This window comes from Carcharhinus amblyrhynchos, chromosome 8, assembly GCF_965287045.1.
Source record: "Carcharhinus amblyrhynchos chromosome 8, sCarAmb.v2.hapA, whole genome shotgun sequence".
Classification (NCBI taxonomy): domain Eukaryota; kingdom Metazoa; phylum Chordata; class Chondrichthyes; order Carcharhiniformes; family Carcharhinidae; genus Carcharhinus; species Carcharhinus amblyrhynchos.
Window position 1 is genome coordinate 41,573,658 of NC_137331.1, and position 16,796 is coordinate 41,590,453.

At 45.8% G+C, this 16,796-nt stretch overlaps 1 long non-coding RNA gene across 1 annotated transcript in view; it reads right to left on the reverse strand.

Annotated features, from left to right (window-relative positions):
• The window catches only part of LOC145346546 (uncharacterized), a 110,877-nt gene that overhangs the window by 38,288 nt on the left and 55,793 nt on the right, over nucleotides 1-16,796 (reverse strand). Inside the window, exon 3 of the long non-coding RNA XR_013887708.1 lies at nucleotides 16,533-16,624. This is a non-coding gene — a long non-coding RNA (uncharacterized LOC145346546). The remainder of the gene's footprint in view (nucleotides 1-16,532; nucleotides 16,625-16,796) is intronic.

Genomic DNA, 16,796 nt, shown 5'->3' on the forward strand with positions numbered 1-16,796 from the left:
GTTTCATTATTGTCACATGTATTAGGATACAGTGAAAAGTATTGTTTCTTGCATGCTATACAGACAAAGTATACTGTTCATAGAGTAGGGGAGAAGGGAAGGAGACGTCTTATGGGTGCAGAATGTAGTGTTACGATTATAGCTAGAGTGTAGAGAAAGATCAACTTAATATAATGTAGGTCTATTCAAAAGTCTGATGGCAGGAGGGAAGAAGCTATTCTTGAGTGGGTTGGTTCATGATCTCAATTTTTGTATCTTTTTCCCAATGGAAGACTTGATATATTATTACTGTCACATAAGAACATAAGAACATAAGAAATAGGAGCAGGAGTAGGCCATCTAGCCCTTCGAGCCTGCCCCGCCATTCAATAAGATCATGGCTGATCTGTCGTGGCTCAGTTCCACATTCCCACCCTCTCCCCATAACCCTTAATCCCCTCGCTTATCAAAAACCCATCAACCCGCGTCTTAAAAATATTTAGCGAGGCAGCCTCCACCACTTCAACGGGCAGAGAATTCCAGAGATTCACCACCCTTTGAGTGAAGAAGTTCCTCCTCAACTCCGTTCTAAACCCTTTATCTTGAGGCTGTGCCCCCTAGTCCTACTGTCCTTTCTGAGCAGGAAGAGTCTCTCCACCACTATCCTATCCATCCCATTCATCATCTTATATGTCTCAATGAGATCTCCCCTCATTCTTCTAAACTCTAACGAGTACAAGCCTAGTTTACTCAGCCTCTCCTCATAGCTCAACCCCCTCAACTCCGGTATCAGCCTAGTAAACCTCATCTGCACTCCCTCCAAGGCCAAAATATCCTTGCGTAAGTGCGGCGACCAAAACTGCACACAGTACCCTAGCTGCAGCCTCACCAATGCCCTGTACAGCTGCAGCAAGACATGTATTAGTATATAGTGAAAAGTATTGTTTCTTGCTGTCTATACAAAGCATGCCATTCATAGAGAAGGAGAGATTGCGGAGTGTATTGTCATAGTTAGGAGTAGAGGAAGATGAACTTAATGCGAGGTAGGTCCATTCAAAAGTCTGATGAAGGATAACAAGGCGGATAGTTAATCCTCATAGCTAAAGCTGTTTAACTGTGAAGTGTAAAATATATACAATTGTGCTCTCTAATGGAAATTTCCTGTCTCTGAAATGTGTATTTTGCATTGCATGTAGCAAATTTAATTTCATTATTTAAAAGTAGCTGTGAGCCGCCTGGATTCCTGCAACTGATAACCCCATTGACAAGAATCAACAAAAAACTGGTAAACATAATGGAATTCAACTAGTTGGAAACAGCTTTGAGGGAAAAACTCATTAATAGGGCATTCAATTAGAAGGGAACCTTGAGATGAAAGCAGCAAGGGTGAATGAATAACTTGTGAATGTCTGAGCTCCACTCAATCCTATTGTTAGAAAGTGTGTGTCTGGCTGGAGATGAGCAGATCAGTGAGACTCTCCAGAGTTGCAGAGTTTTGGAATAAACAAGTTAGATACGCGTGGGGCCACAGAGAGCAGCCAAGCTCAGCCTCGCCGATAGAAAAAACCTCCACCAATAATTGTATTCTTGCTCCGAATGGAGAGACAACCAGAAAGTGAACTAAAGACCCCACTTTCAGTTAAACCAGAGTAATCGATCCCTTTTCTAAACTTTTACAATTAGTCCAAACAAGGTTAGAAACAAGACCATCACAAAAAGAAGACAGAATTGTCAGATGGTTGCAGTGCAGATAGAGGGCATTCAGCCCATTGAGTCTGCACATTCTGCAGCAGCCAATCGTCCATCCCGGCCCTTTCCCCGTAGCCTTGCTGTTTTGTTCCCTTCAGTTGCTTATCCCATTCCCTTTTGAAAGTCCGAGTTCAATTTGTTTCCACCACTCTCTGAGGCAGTGCCTTACAGATCTTAAACCACTCGCCATGTAAAACATCTGTTTCCTCAGACCGGCTTTGGGTTTTTTTGCCAATCACCTTAAACCTATGACACTCTTTCTGGTTGTATCACAGCCTGGTACAGCTCCTGCTCTGCCCAAGACCACAAGGAACTACAAAGGGTTGTGAACGAAACCCAGACCATCACACAAACCAGCCTCCCTTCCATTGGCACTGGCTACACTTCCTCAGAAAAGCAGCCAGCGTAGTCAAGGACCACACGCACCCCGGACGTTCTCCCTTCTACCTTCTTCTATCAGGAAAAGATACAAAAGTCTGAGGACACATACAAACCGACTCAAGAACAGCTTCTTCCCGGCTGCTGTCAGACTTTTGAATGGATCTACCTTATATTAAGCTGATTTTGATTTGATTTACTGGTGTCAGTCTTTTGAATGGACTTACCTTGCATTAGGTTGGCCTTTCTCTATACCCTAGCAATGACAGTAACATGACATTCTGCACCTTCTCCTTTCCTTCTCTATGTACGGTATGCTTTGTCTGTAGAGCGCGCAAGAATCAATACTTTTCACTAAATGTTAATACATGTGACAATAATAAGTCAAGTAAAAAAACAGCCAGTTGATCCAAATTGGGTTAACAACCAGACCATCACAAAAAGAAGACAGAATCATCAAATGGTTACAATGTAGAAGGAGCTCATTCGGCCCATTGAGTCTGAAGACTAGGTTTATATCCACTGGAGTTTCAAAGAGTTTGAGACGACTTGATTGAAAGCTTTCAGGTGCTGAGGAGTATCGATAGGGCAGGTGTGGAGAGGAGAATCGACACAGCAGGTGTGGAGAGGACTATTGACAGGGTGGACATGGAGAGCGGTATCGACAGGGAGGATATGAAGAGCAGTATCGACAGGGAGGATATGGACAGCAGTATCGACAGGGCGGATATGGAGAGCAGTATCGACAGGGCGGATATGGAGAGCAGTATCGACAGGGAGGGTATGAACAGCAGTATCGACAGGGAGGGTATGGAGAGCAGTATCGACAGGGCAGATGTGGAGAGGAGAATCGACAGGGCAGGCGTGGAGACGACTATCGACAAGGCGGATATGGAGAGCAGTATCGACAGGGCGGATGTGGAGAGGAGAATTGACAGGGCAGGTGTGGAGAGGAGTATCGACAGGGTGGATATGGAGAGCAGTATCGACAGGGCGGATGTGGAGAGGAGAATTGACAGGGCAGGTGTGGAGAGGAGTATCGACAGGGTGGATATGGAGAGCAGTATCAACAGGGTGGATGTGGAGAGAAGAATCGATAGGGCGGGTGTGGAGAGGACTATCGACAGGGCAGATATGGAGAGGAGTATTAACAGGGCGGATATGGAGAGGAGAATCAACAGGGCGGGTGTGGAGAGGAATATTAGCAGGGTGGGTGTGGAGAGGCGTATCGACAGGGCGGATATGGAGAGGAGTATTAACAGGGCGGATATGGAGAGGAGTATTAACAGGGCGGGTGTGGAGAGGAGATTCGATAGGGCGGGTGTGGAGAGGAATATTGGCAGGGCAGATTTGGAGAGGAGATTCGATAGGGCGGGTGTGGAGAGGAGTATCGGCAGGTCGGATATGGAGAGGAGTATCAACAGGGCGGATGTAGAGAGGACAATCGACAGGGCGGATGTGGAGAGGAATGTCGACAGGGCAGGTATGGAGACGAGTATTGACAGGGCGGATGTGGAGAGGAGTATTGACAGGGCGGATGTGGAGAGTAGTATCAACAGGGCAGATATGGAGAGGAGTTTCGATAGGACGGATATGGAGAAGAGTATTGACAAGGCGGATATGGACAGGAGTATCGACAGGGCTGGTGTGGCGAGGAGTATCAACAGGGCGGATGTGGAGAGAAGAATCGACAAGGCGGATGTGGAGAGGAGTATCGACAGGGCGGATATGGAGAGGAGTATCGACAGGGCGGGTGTGGAGAGGAGTATCGACAGGGCAGATATGGAGAGGAGTATTGTTAGGGCTGGTGTGGAGACGAGTATTGACACAGTGGGTACGGAGAGGAGAATTGACAGGGCGGATATGGACAGGAATATTGACAGAGTGGATGTGGAGAGGAATATCGACAGGGTGATGTGGAGAAGAAAATCAACAAGGCGGATATGGAGAGGATCATCGACAGGGCGCGTGTGGAGAGGAGAATTGACAGGCGGATATGGAGAGGGGTATCGACACAGTGGATAATGGAGAGGAGTATTGACAGGGTGGATATGGAGAGGAGTATTGACAGGGCGGATATGGAGAGGAATGTCGACAGGGCAGATGTGGAGAGGAATGTCGACAGGGCAGATATGGAGAGGAGTATTGACAGGGCGGATGTGGAGAGGAATATCGACAGGGCGGATTTGGAGAGGAGTATTGACAGGGCGGATGTGGAGAGGAGTATCAACAGGGTGGATATGGAGAGGAGTACTGACAGGGAGGATTTGGAGAGGAGTATCAACAGGGCGGACGTGAAGAGGAGTATCAACGGGGTGGGTATGGACAGGACTATCGACAGGGCGGATATGGAGAGGAGTATCAACAGGGCGGATGTGGAGAGGAGTATTGACAGGGCGGATGCGGAGAAGAGAATCAACAGGGCGGATATGGAGAGGAGTATTGACAGGGCAGATATAGAGAGGAGAATCAACAGGGCGGATATGGAGAGGAGTATTGACAGGGCAGATGTGGAGAGGAGTATCAACAGGGTGGGTATGGAGGGGGCTATCGACAGGGCAGATATGGAGAGAAGAATCAACAGGGCAGATATGGAGAGGAGAATCGACAGGGCAGATATGGAGAGGAGAATCGACAGGGCAGATATGGAGAGGAGAATCGACAGGGCAGATATGGAGAGGAGAATCGACAGGGCGGATATGGAGATGATGTTTCCTCTTGTAGGAAAATCTATTTCAAAGTGCCACTGTTTAAAAATAATGGGTTGTCCATTTGGGACTGAGATGAGGAGAATCTTTCTCCCAGAGGGTGGTGAGTCTCTGGATCTCTCTTCCTCAAACGGCAGTGGAAGCAAAGCATTTGAATATTTAGAAGGCTGCGCCAGATAGATTCTTGATTAACGAAGGGGTGAAGGGTTATCGGCGAGTCAGCGGGAATGTGGGGTTGAAGTTACAATCAGATCAGCCATCATCTTATTGAATGGCGGGACAGGTAAAAGGGGCTGAGTGGCCTACTCCTGTTCTGAACTGCTATGTTAGACTGATGACTCCAGAATTGTAAGGCTTTTTACGGGTTCATCATTATCTCCTGTCTTTTCACATCCTGTGTCTCTTGAGATATGACCTAGATCTTCCATTAGTTTTCGCAGATTTACAAAGATGAGCTGCTTTCTTTCACATCCTACGTTCCCTCAAATCCCACTGCACGGCTAAGCCTACTTTCATTTCGAATATCATCGTGTGTTTTTATCTGGTGTAAAAATGTTTCACCTCACGCTTCCTGACATCCCTCCATCTCATCAATTAATTCTTTGCTACTTCCTTTGCTCCTGCAGAGAATTAGTGATAACTCCTGTTTGGTATCCAAATGTTGGTAAAATTCCCTCAGGGGATCTATGAAATTCATTAACAATCATGGTTAACAGAGCGTTTCAACAATTAAAGCCTATGGCACATCACCAGATGTAACTCCTCCATCTTTACTCTTCCGAATAATATTTATATGTAATTGGAAAAGGTCGCTCCATTCCAAACCTCTAAGTATTCTTGGATTATATTCCAAATGTCCTTTTCCAAAGTCCATGCAGAGAGCTGTTTATTTTATATCTTGGGGCTATGTTTTAAGTTTATTTATTAGTGTCACAAGTAGGCTTACAGTAACACTGCAATGAAGTTACTGTGAAAATCCTCGGTCACCACACTCCGGTGCCTGTTCGGGTACACTGAGGGAGCATGGCTAATGCATCTAACCAGCACATCTTTTGGACTGTGGGAGGAAACTCACTCAGACACGGGAAGAACATGTAGACTCCACGGAGACCATGAAACCAAGCCAGGAATCAAACCCAGGTCGCTGGCATTGTGAGGCAGCAGTGCTAACCACTGTGTCCATCACTCAAACCAGCCTCCCATCCATTGGCTCTGTCTATACTTCCCGCTGCCTCAGAAAAGCAGCCAGCATAATTAAGGACACCCTGCAGCTCGGACATTCCCTCTTCCACCTTCTTCCATCGGGAAAAAGATACCAAAGTCTGAGGACATGTACCAACCGACTCAAGAACAGCTTCTTCTGATCAAATCAAATCACAGTGCCACCAGGGATAGCACTAACTGCTGTGGCTGTGACTTCAGGACCGCAGGCACAAACCCTGCTACGGTCATTAGATCTGCAGGAGGCCGGACACGGGATCTAGGCCGGTGAGGTCTCAGAATGAGATCTTCCCCAATGCCCCCGCTAGTGATGTAATTAGGTCCACTCCCAGGAAGGACATGAGCCTGGTTTGCAGATATACTTCACGCCGTTGTGAATTACTGCTGGTTTTCAAAAACAAAAACCAGTCGCGATGATCACGCTGTGGGAGGGCACTCAGCTAAAACCAGACTGAAGTGGTACCAAAGTGGAATTTCTAAAGGAAAATTACTTCCATTTTTAAACGTTCAAACCATTGACAGGAATATTTACTTCAATCCTGCCTCATTTATCTGTGATGGATAGTTTCCTAACTGTTTTGTTAAGAATCATAGAATCCCTATTGTATGGATGGAGGCCATTCAGCCCATCGGGTCTGTACCAACCCGTACCCAGGCCCTACTCCTGTAACACCACACATTTACCCAGCTAATTCCCCTGGCACTAAAGGGCAATTTAGCATGGCCAATCCACCTAACATGCACGTCTTTGGACTCTGAAAGGAAACCAGAGCACCCAGAGGAAACCCGTGCAGACACAGGGAGAATGTGCAAACTCCACACAGACAGTGACCGAAGCTGGGAATTGAACCTGGGTCCTTGGTGCTGTGAGGCAGCAGTGCTAACCATTGTGCCACCATGCTTCCCCCAATATAAGATACTTGTTTAAATGCTGAAGATTTTAAGGAAAGCTTGCACACCCGCAGAATATCCCAATGCACCTTGCAGCCTGTGAAGTAGTTAAGAAGTATAGCCACTGTTGTTATGTGGGAAACATTGCGGTCAGTTTGTGCACAGGAAGATCCAATGGGCAGCAATATCTTAACGACCAGCCATCTGTTTTTGTGGAGTTGATTAAGGGATAAATATTGGCCTGGACACTGGGAGAACTCCCCCTGCTCGCCTTCGGAATACTGAACATGGGATTAGGAAACAAAAACAAAATCCTGCAGAAATCAGAAACACAAACAGAAAACGCTGGAAACACTCAGCAGGTCAGGCAGCATCTTGTGAGGAGAAGCAGAGCTTTGACAGTCCTTCCTGGGGTCTTTAACATCAGACGGACATCTGATACGACATTTCAACTGAAAGGCTCTGACAGTGCAGCACACCCTCAGCACTGCGCTGGGAGTGACTCAAAGTAGATTCGTCAGTGCTCAGGTCTCCTGAAGGGAATTTGAACTGTCAATTTCCTGGCTTAGAGAAAAACAGCCTCCCATCCACTGACTTCCTTCTGCCTTGGAAAAGCAGCCAGCATAATCAAGGACCGCACACACTCTGGACATTCTCTCTTCCATTTTCTTCCGTTGGGAAAAACTTACAAAAGTCTGAGGTCATGTACCAGCCGACTCAGTAACAGCTTCTTCCCTGTTGCTATTAGACTTTTGAATGGACTTACCTTGCATTAAGTTGATCTTTCTCTACACCCTAGCCATGACTGTAACACTACATTCTGCACTCTCGCTTCCTTCTCGGTGAACAGTATGCTTTGTCTGTATAGCACGCAAGAAATAATACTTTTCACTGTATACTAATACATGTAACAATAATAAATCAAATCAAATCAAATCAAGAGTGTTAGCCATCGAGCTTTTACATGGAAGCCATCTGGCCCCTTATTTGTTATTTGGTACATACACTCAGATCATAGTTTGTATCAAAACAAATCACTAACTTCTCCCACCTTTGAGGACAAGGGCAGCAGACACATGGGAACACCGCCATCTGCAAGTTCCCCTCCTAGCGCAGGCGGCATGCTGTCACAGTGGTTAGCACTGCTGCCTCACAGTGCTAGGAACCCAGGCTCAATTCCAGCTTTGGATCACAGTCTGTGTGGAGTTTGCACATTCTCCCCTGGTTAAGTTTCCCCTGGGTACTCTGGTTTCCTCCCACACTCCAAAGATGTGTCGGTTAGGTTGATTGGCCATGCTAAATTGTCCCTTAGTGTCAAGGGGATCAGCACGGGGTTATGGGGATAGGGCTAGGATGGGACTGTTGTCGGTGTAGTCTCGATGGGCCAAATGTATTCCTTCTGCACTGTAGGGATTCTAGAATTCCATGAAGTCACATACCATATTGACATGGAAACATATCAGCTTTTCCCTCTGTAACTACACCAGAGGGACTGCAGTGGTTCAAGAAAGCAGCTCACCACCACCTTCTCAAGGGACAATAGGCTTCACATCTGGAGACCTTTCAAAAAACGGTTGGGTGGGATTTCTCTTCCTCTGTGTGGAGTGTTTGGCAGCTGAGGGAGGTGGAGGCAGTGGAATCGTACGGTCAATGGGGTTTCCTGTTGAATGCATCCCTCACTGCTGTGGACATTCCCCCATCCACTTCCTTCTTCGGGAAAAAGATACAAAAGTCTGAGGTCACGTACCAACGGATTCAAAACAGCTTCTTCCCTGCTGCTATCAGACTTTTGAATGGACTTATCTTGCATTAAGTTGATCTTTCTCTACACCCTAGCTATGACTGTAACACTACACTCTGTATTCTCCAAATTCCTTCTCTATGAATGGTATGCTTTGTCTGTATAGCGCACAAGAAACAATACTTTTCACTGTGTTAATCCATGTGACAATAATAAGTCAAATCAAATCAAAATCCGCGGCAGGGGGTGCGCCATTGGTGGGACAGTAAGATCCTGTTGGCACGAACAGGGCTGGGGGGGTGTGGGGGTGCAAGATGTCAGCAATATTTGTCCCTTGATTTTGATTTTCTAACCTGGAGCTCAGATGGAGACTGTACAAAATTGTCAAGGTTAGACGAAACACCAAACAAAATCCAGAATGGATGTTCACGAACCAAAAGTTAAATCAGGCATCAAGTGCCCCCAAAAGACCATAAGGGTGGGATCTAATGACCAATCTTCTGTGGAAAAGTGCTGTAATGGAACGTCACACCGTTATTCAGCAAAAGAAGTTGAGATGCTCAGACTACAGTGGGAAAGATTGTCCGCATTATTCATTGTCATGAAGCTGTTTCCAACTAGATGCATCATTTGCTGTCATATTGTGCAGTGATCCAGCAACAGTGAGTTGCCAAAGACAACTTCTTATGACAAATAGAATCTCATAGTGTTTCGAATCACAAACGTTGTGTGGACTGTCCATTGTTCTCAAAGCCCCATTTACTCACCCAGTGGTGGTGGAAGGACTTGTGAGATACAGTGAGCAACATTTCACTGCAGACAAATGGTTACTTTGGGATTAAGTTGCTAAAATTTTTAATGACAGGAAGTTACTATGGTTTCCAAACAGACTGTAGCCTCAACCCTTTTTTGTCCTGGGTGTGCCAGAACGCAACACATGGGGTTTTGAAGCAATTCCAGTAACTTCTCTCGACATGACTCAATTTCAAGCTCAGGCTGCAGATTGCAGCTGATAATATGTCTGCTCATTGAGAATATTGCGCTTGGAGTTTCCAGACATTTTGTTTGATTTACAAACCGTACCGTTACGAGAATTTGGAACATGTTCCAAAAGCAATAAATAATCCACAAGGCAAGGAAGTCTTCAAATAGGAATTGCATTCTTACGTGTGAACTGACTGAGTAATACTGACTATTGTAAGTATAAGAATGCAGGATAATTTTATCCTAATTCCTAAGATTGTATCTCATGGAATTGGGTTGGGAATTTTGGGGTTTTTTTGATTCCACTCAACATTGACTTCAATGCAGAGTAAAATTGGACGGAGGTGTGAAGACAATATTGTTCCTTAATCTACTGGTACTAGAAGGTTAGGGAAGTCTTATACCGTGCCCTCTCCAGTTTTGATCTCCCACAAGTAAAAACATCCTCTTATATCTTTACCCAATCAAGCTCCTTATTAGTTTGAAAGATCTCTACAGCATCAAACCACAACTGGTCTTCTCCTTCCTGGAGAAAAGCTAGTTCAGTCCTCCTTGACAGCTAGACCCACTTAGTTCTGTCACAGCTGAAAGAAAGACAATCCATCCAAAGTTGTATGTGGATTCCTCACATGGTGAAAGAGATCAAGAACATCAAAGTGACTTAAAGACATGATGCACGGTTCTGCCTGAATCAGTCTGGGAAATCCGCCAGTCTCGCATCCTGGATCAAAGATTCGGAATGGGAATCACTCCAGCAAAGAATGTCCGGGGGTAATAGACCAACCATGTGCTGTGTAAAGTACGGAATGAGAGAAAGTAGAAATGGTCAAGAGTTTCAGGCTTTTAGGTGTCCAGACTGCCAACAACCTGTCCTGCTCCTCCCATGCCGACACTATAGTTAAGAAAGCCCACCAACACCCGTACTTTCTCAGAAGACTATGGAAATTTGACATGTCAGCTACAACTCTCACCAACTTTTACAGATGCACCATAGAAAGTATTCTTTCTGGTTGTATCACAGCTTGGTATGGCTCTTGCTCTGCCCAAGACTGCAAGAAACTACAGAAGATCATGAATGTAGCCCAATCCATCACGCAAACCAACCTCCCATCCATTGACTCTGTCTATACTTCCTGCTGCCTCGACAAAGCAGCCAGCATAATTAAGGACCCCACGCACCCCGGACATTCTCTCTTCCACCTTTTTCCTTCAGGAAAAAGGTACAAAATTCTGAGGTCACGTACCAACCTACTCAAGAGCAGCTTCTTCCCTGCTGCTGTCAGACTTTTGAATGGACCTACCTTGCATTAAGTTGATCTTTCTCTATACCCTAGCTATGACAGTAATATTACATTCTGCACTCTCTCTTTTCCTTCCCTATGAACGGTATGCTTTGTCTGTATAGCACGCAAGAAACAAGACTTTTCACTGTGTAATAATACATGTGACAATAACAAATTAGGTCAAATAAAAAATGGGCTATTGGGAAGGAACAGCCACATATAGCTGACACTCCCTGTCTACCTCGTGTGTTATCATTGCCATCCATATGTAAAGAGTATTTCAGGATGTTACAAATCTAGATCGGTGAAGTGAGTATGCAAAGATGGGGCAACTGGAGTATCATGTGGCAAAATGTGAAATTGTCCATTTTGGCAGGCAGAATAAAAATAAGTGTATTAGCTAATTGGAGAGAGATTGCAGACCTCTGAGATGCAGAGGAACCTGGCTGCACTAATCGCAAAAGATGAAGATGGAGGCACAGCAAGTAATTAGGAAAGCTATAGAGTGTTATCATTTATTGTGAGGGGAGTTGATTACAATATTAGGGAGGCAATGTTTCAGCCGTACAGGGAAGTAATGCGACCACATCTGGAGTACTGAGTTCAGAATTGGTCACCTTATTTAATGAAGGATGGAAATGAGTTGGAAACATTCAGAGAAGTTCTTATAGATTAATACCTGGAATTGTTATCTTACAAGGAAAGGTTGGGCAGACTGGGCTTGTATCCACTTGAGACGAGTTAAAGACGACTTGCTTGAAACCTTTAAGATCCTGACGTTTATCGACAGGTTGGATGTGGAGAGGATATTCCCATTTATGAACATAAGGACGTAAGAACTAGGAGCAGGAGTCGGCCATCTGACCCCTCGAGCCTGCTTCGCCATTCAGTAAGATCATGGCTGATCTTTTCGTGGACTCAGCTCTACTTACCCACCCGCTCACCTTAATTCCTTCACTGTTCAAAAATTTATCTATCCTTGCCTTAAAAACATTCAATGAGGTGGCCTCAGTTGCTTCACTGGACAGGGAATTCCACAGATTCACAACCCTTTGTGTGAAGAAGTTCCTCCTCAATTCAGTCCTAAATCTGCTTTCCCTTATTTTGAGGCCATGCCTCTTAGTTCTAGGTTCACCCATCAGTGGAAACAACTTCCCTGCTTCTATCTTATTTATTCCCTTCATAATCTTATATGTTTCTATAAGATCTCCCCTCATTCATTCTGAATTCCAATGTGTATAGCTCCAATCTACTCAATCTCTCTTCATAAGCCAACCCTCTCAACTCCGGAATCAACCTAGTGAATCTCCTCTGCACCCCCTTCAGTGGCAGCTTATCCTTTCTCAAGTAAGGAGACGAAAACTATGGGAGAATCTAGAACTAGGTGTCACTGTTTATTTATTAGTCACAAGAAGGCTTACATTAACACTGCAATGAAGTTACTGTGAAAAACCCCTAGTCGCCACACTCTGGCGCCTGTCCGGGTACACGGACAGAAAATTTAGCATGGCCAATGCACCTAACCAACACGTCTTTCAGACGTTTAAAAGTTTAAAAGTAAGGCTGAAGGAAGGAAACTAGTATTTTGTGCTTTTGGAAAAGGGAATGTGGGGTGTAAGAGTAGGGGACAGCACTGGTAAATGTATACAAGGCAATGGAAAGTGTTCAGTACATCACAGAAAAGGACATTCAGGTCAAAGCAACAACAAACTGCATTTCTAAGGTGCCAGTAATGTAGTAAAACATGCCAATATGCTTCACACGAGCATAATCAAACATAAGAACATAAGAACATAAGAAATAGGAGCAGGAGTAGGCCATCTAGCCCTTCGAGCCTGCCCCGCCATTCAATAAGATCATGGCTGATCTGTCGTGGCTCAGTTCCACTTTCCCGCCCTCTCCCCATAACCCTTAATCCCCTCTCTTATCAAGAACCCATCAACCCGCTTCTTAAAAATATTTAGCGAGGCAGCCTCCACCACTTCAACGGGCAGAGAATTCCAGAGATTCACCACCCTTTGAGTGAAGAAGTTCCTCCTCAACTCCGTTCTAAACCGCCTCCCCTTTATCTTGAGGCTGTGCCCCCTAGTCCTACTGTCTTTTTTGAGCGGGAAGAGTCTCTCCACCTCTATCCTATCCATCCCATTCATCATCTTATACGTCTCATTGAGATCTCCCCTCATTCTTCTAAACTCTAACGAGTACAAGCCCAGTTTATTCAGCCTCTCCTCATAGCTCAATCCCCTCAACTCCGGTATCAGCCTAGTAAACCTCCTCTGCACTCCCTCCAGGGCCAAAATTTCCTTGCGCAGGTGCGGCGCCCAAAACTGCACACAGTACTCCAGCTGCGGCCTCACCAATGCCCTATACAGCTGCAGCAAGACCTCCCTACTTTTATATTCAATCCCCCTCGCTATGAAGGCCAGCATCCCATTCGCCTTCCTGACCACCTGCTGCACCTGCAAGCTGGGTTTTTGCGACTCATGCACAAGGACCCCGAGGTCCCTCTGCACCGTTGCCTGCTGCAGTTTTTCGCCACGTGAGTAATAGTCCTTCCTACCATTCTTCCTACCAAAGTGGACCACCTCACACTTGCCAACATTAAATTCCATTTGCTATTTCCTGGCCCATTCGCCCAGCCTATCTAGATCCTTCTGCAGACTCTCCACACCCTCCGCACAATTTGCCTTTCCCCCAGTCTTGGTGTCATCAGCAAATTTCGACACCCTACACTCGGTTCCCTCCTCCAGATCATCTATATAAATGGTAAATAGCTGAGGCCCCAGCACCGACCCCTGGGGCACCCCACTAGTCACCAACCGCCAATCCGAATAGCACCCATTGACCCCCACTCTTTGCCTCCTATTTGACAACCAATCCTCTATCCACGCTAACACCCTACCCCCAACTCCATGTCCCCTGACCTTCTGCAATAACCTCTTGTGAGGTACCTTGTCAAACGCCTTCTGAAAATCCAGAAAGACCACATCCACCGGCTCTCCTCTATCCACTGCCCTAGACAAGATGTGACTGAACCATGTTAAGAGATATGAAGGTAGAAAGCTAAGTCAAGAGGGTACAATTGAAAACAGTTCTAATTCACTGAATAAGGAATAACATTTCCAGTGGTAATCATAGAATTCCTACAGTGCGGACAGAGGCCATTCAGCTCATCGAGCCAGCACTGGCTCTTTGACAGAGCATCTTACTCAAGCCCATGCCATCCCCATAATCTCACGCATTTACCCTGTGAATCCCCGTAACCTAGACATCTTGGGACACTAAGGGGCAATTTACGTGACTAATCCCCCTAACCTACACATCTTGGGACACTAAGGGGCAACTTAACATGGCCAATCCACCTAACCTACACATCCTGGGACATTAAGGGGCAATTTAGCATTGCCAACCCACCTAACCTACACATCTTTTGACTGTGGGAGGAAACCGGAGCACCCGGAGGAAAGCCACGCAAACACGGGGGAGAACTTGCAGACCTTGCACAGACAGTCAACCAAAGCTGGAATCAAACCCAGGTCCCCGGTGCTGTGAAGCAGCAGCGCTAACCACTGTGCCATAATGGGTCTGTGATGGGCATCTTCAATTTAGAATTGTCACGACGAGAATGAAGAGAAAGATTGACATTTCTATAGCGCCTTTCACATTCCCAGGCCATTCCAAAGCCTCACAGTCAACGAAGTAATTTTTGTAGTGTAGAAACTATGGCAATCAATTTGTGCACAGCAAGCTTCCAAAAACAGCAAAGTGCTAATGTCCAAATAATCTGTTTTAGAGATATCCGCTGAGGGATAAACATTGGCCAGGGTTCCAGAGAGAATTCCTCTGCGCTTCTTTGAAACAGTGCCATGGGATTCCATACATCCATGTTACAGAGTAGGCCGGATGCCCGTCAAACAACACCTCTGACTGTGCAGAACTCTATTAACTGCTCATCTCCGGAATGGGATTTGAACCCAGAACCTTTCGACTCAAGAGTCAAGCAGGCTTACCACTGAGCTGTGGCTGACAGCCACACAGCTGATCAGGCAAGAACAGGAGAACTATCTTTCTTGACGTGTTCTTGCAGCGTAGAATGCCTGACCCAGGTCATAAAGAAAGCAAAGAGGTTGCAAATAAAGAAAGATGCAGGAGTTGGGCTTAGTTTGTCATTGAAACCCATGCAAGAGGCCTGTGTTGGGGAGGTGCAAGGTTCTCAAGAAAGTTGTAGGATTGCAGGAGGTTACAGAGAAAGGGAGAGGATAAGGCCATGGAGGGATTTGAAAAGAAAGGTGAGATTTTGAATTTAGTGTGAGAGGAGTGATGGAGATGAGGACCTGGCGTAAGTCAGGATGCGGCAGCAGAGGTTTGGAGGAGTTGAAATTTGTGGCTATTAGAAATCCTCTGAATCGGTGGCACAATGGTTAGCACTGCTGCATCACAGCACCAGGGACCGGGGTTCAATTCCAGCCTCGGGTGACTGTCTGTGTGGAGTTTGCACTTTCTTGCTTTCTTCCTGGGTCTGTGTGGGTTTCCTCCGGTGCTCTGGTTTCTTCCCACAGTCCAAAGTCATGCGGGTTAGGTTGATTGGCCATGTTAAATTGCCCCTTAGTGTCAGGGGGCTAGCTAGGAAAATTACGTGGGACTAGAGGGATAGAGTCTGGGTGGATTGTGGTCGTTGTAGACTCAATGAACCAAATAGACTTCTTCTGCACTGTAGAGATTCTGTAATCTGTAAAGTGATGGAAGGTACCATTGACATTGATCTCAAGTAACACTTAGCAATAACCTGCAATTGTACACGGCGATGGTGAGGCCAAACCTGGAGTATTGTGTGTAGCTTTGGTGACCTTATCTGAGGAAGGATGTCCTTGCTTTAGAGGGAGTACAGCAAAGGTTTATCAGGCTGATTCCTGGGATGGCAGGTCTGTCATATGAGGAGAGACTAAGTCGGTTAGGATTATATTCACTGGAGTTTAGAAGAGAGGGAATCTCGTAGAAACTTATAAAATTCTAACAGGGTTAGACAGGGTAGATACAGAAAGAATGTTTCCGATGGTAGGGGAGGCAAGAACTAGGGATCATAGTTTGAGGATAAGGGGTAAATCTTATGGAACTGAGGTGAGGAGAACTTTCTTCACCCAGAGGGTGGTGAATGTGTGGAATTCACTCCCACAGAAAGTAGAGGCCAAAACGTTGTCTGATTTCAAGAAGAAATTAGTCATAGCTCTTTGGGCTAAAGGGGTAAAAGGACAGGAGGGAAGGGGGGGTGATCAGGATATTGAATTTTATGATCAGCCATGCTCATAATGAATGGCCAAGCAGACTCGAAGGACTGAGTGGCATCTTCCTGCTTCTAGTTTCTATGTTTCTATAAACTGCTCACTGACACTCAGTTTGGGTTCTACCAGGATCACTCAGCTCCTGGCCTCAATACAGCTTTTGTCCAAACATGGACAAAAGAGCTGAATTCCAGAAGTGAGGTGAGAGTGAGCGCCCTTGACATCAAGGACACGTTTGACCGAGTGTGGTATCACAGAGCCTTAGTAAAACTGGAATCAATGGGAAACGGGGGAAACTCTCCTCTGGTTGGAGTCATACCTGGCACAAAGGGAGATGGTTGCGGTGATTGGAGGTCAATCATCTCAGCCCCAGGACATCACTGCAGGAGTTCCTCAGGGTGGTGTCCTAGGCTTCAGCAAGACACAACAACAACTTAGCAGGTGAAAATTAAACAAAGTAATTTATTGTGAAATGAACTATATACAGAGCAGAATGATGAACCTGACATTTCCCCCCCCAAATCCAGCTGAGGGACGGCCCACTCCCAGATCCACTCTCCCTGCTGCGATTCACATGCCCTGT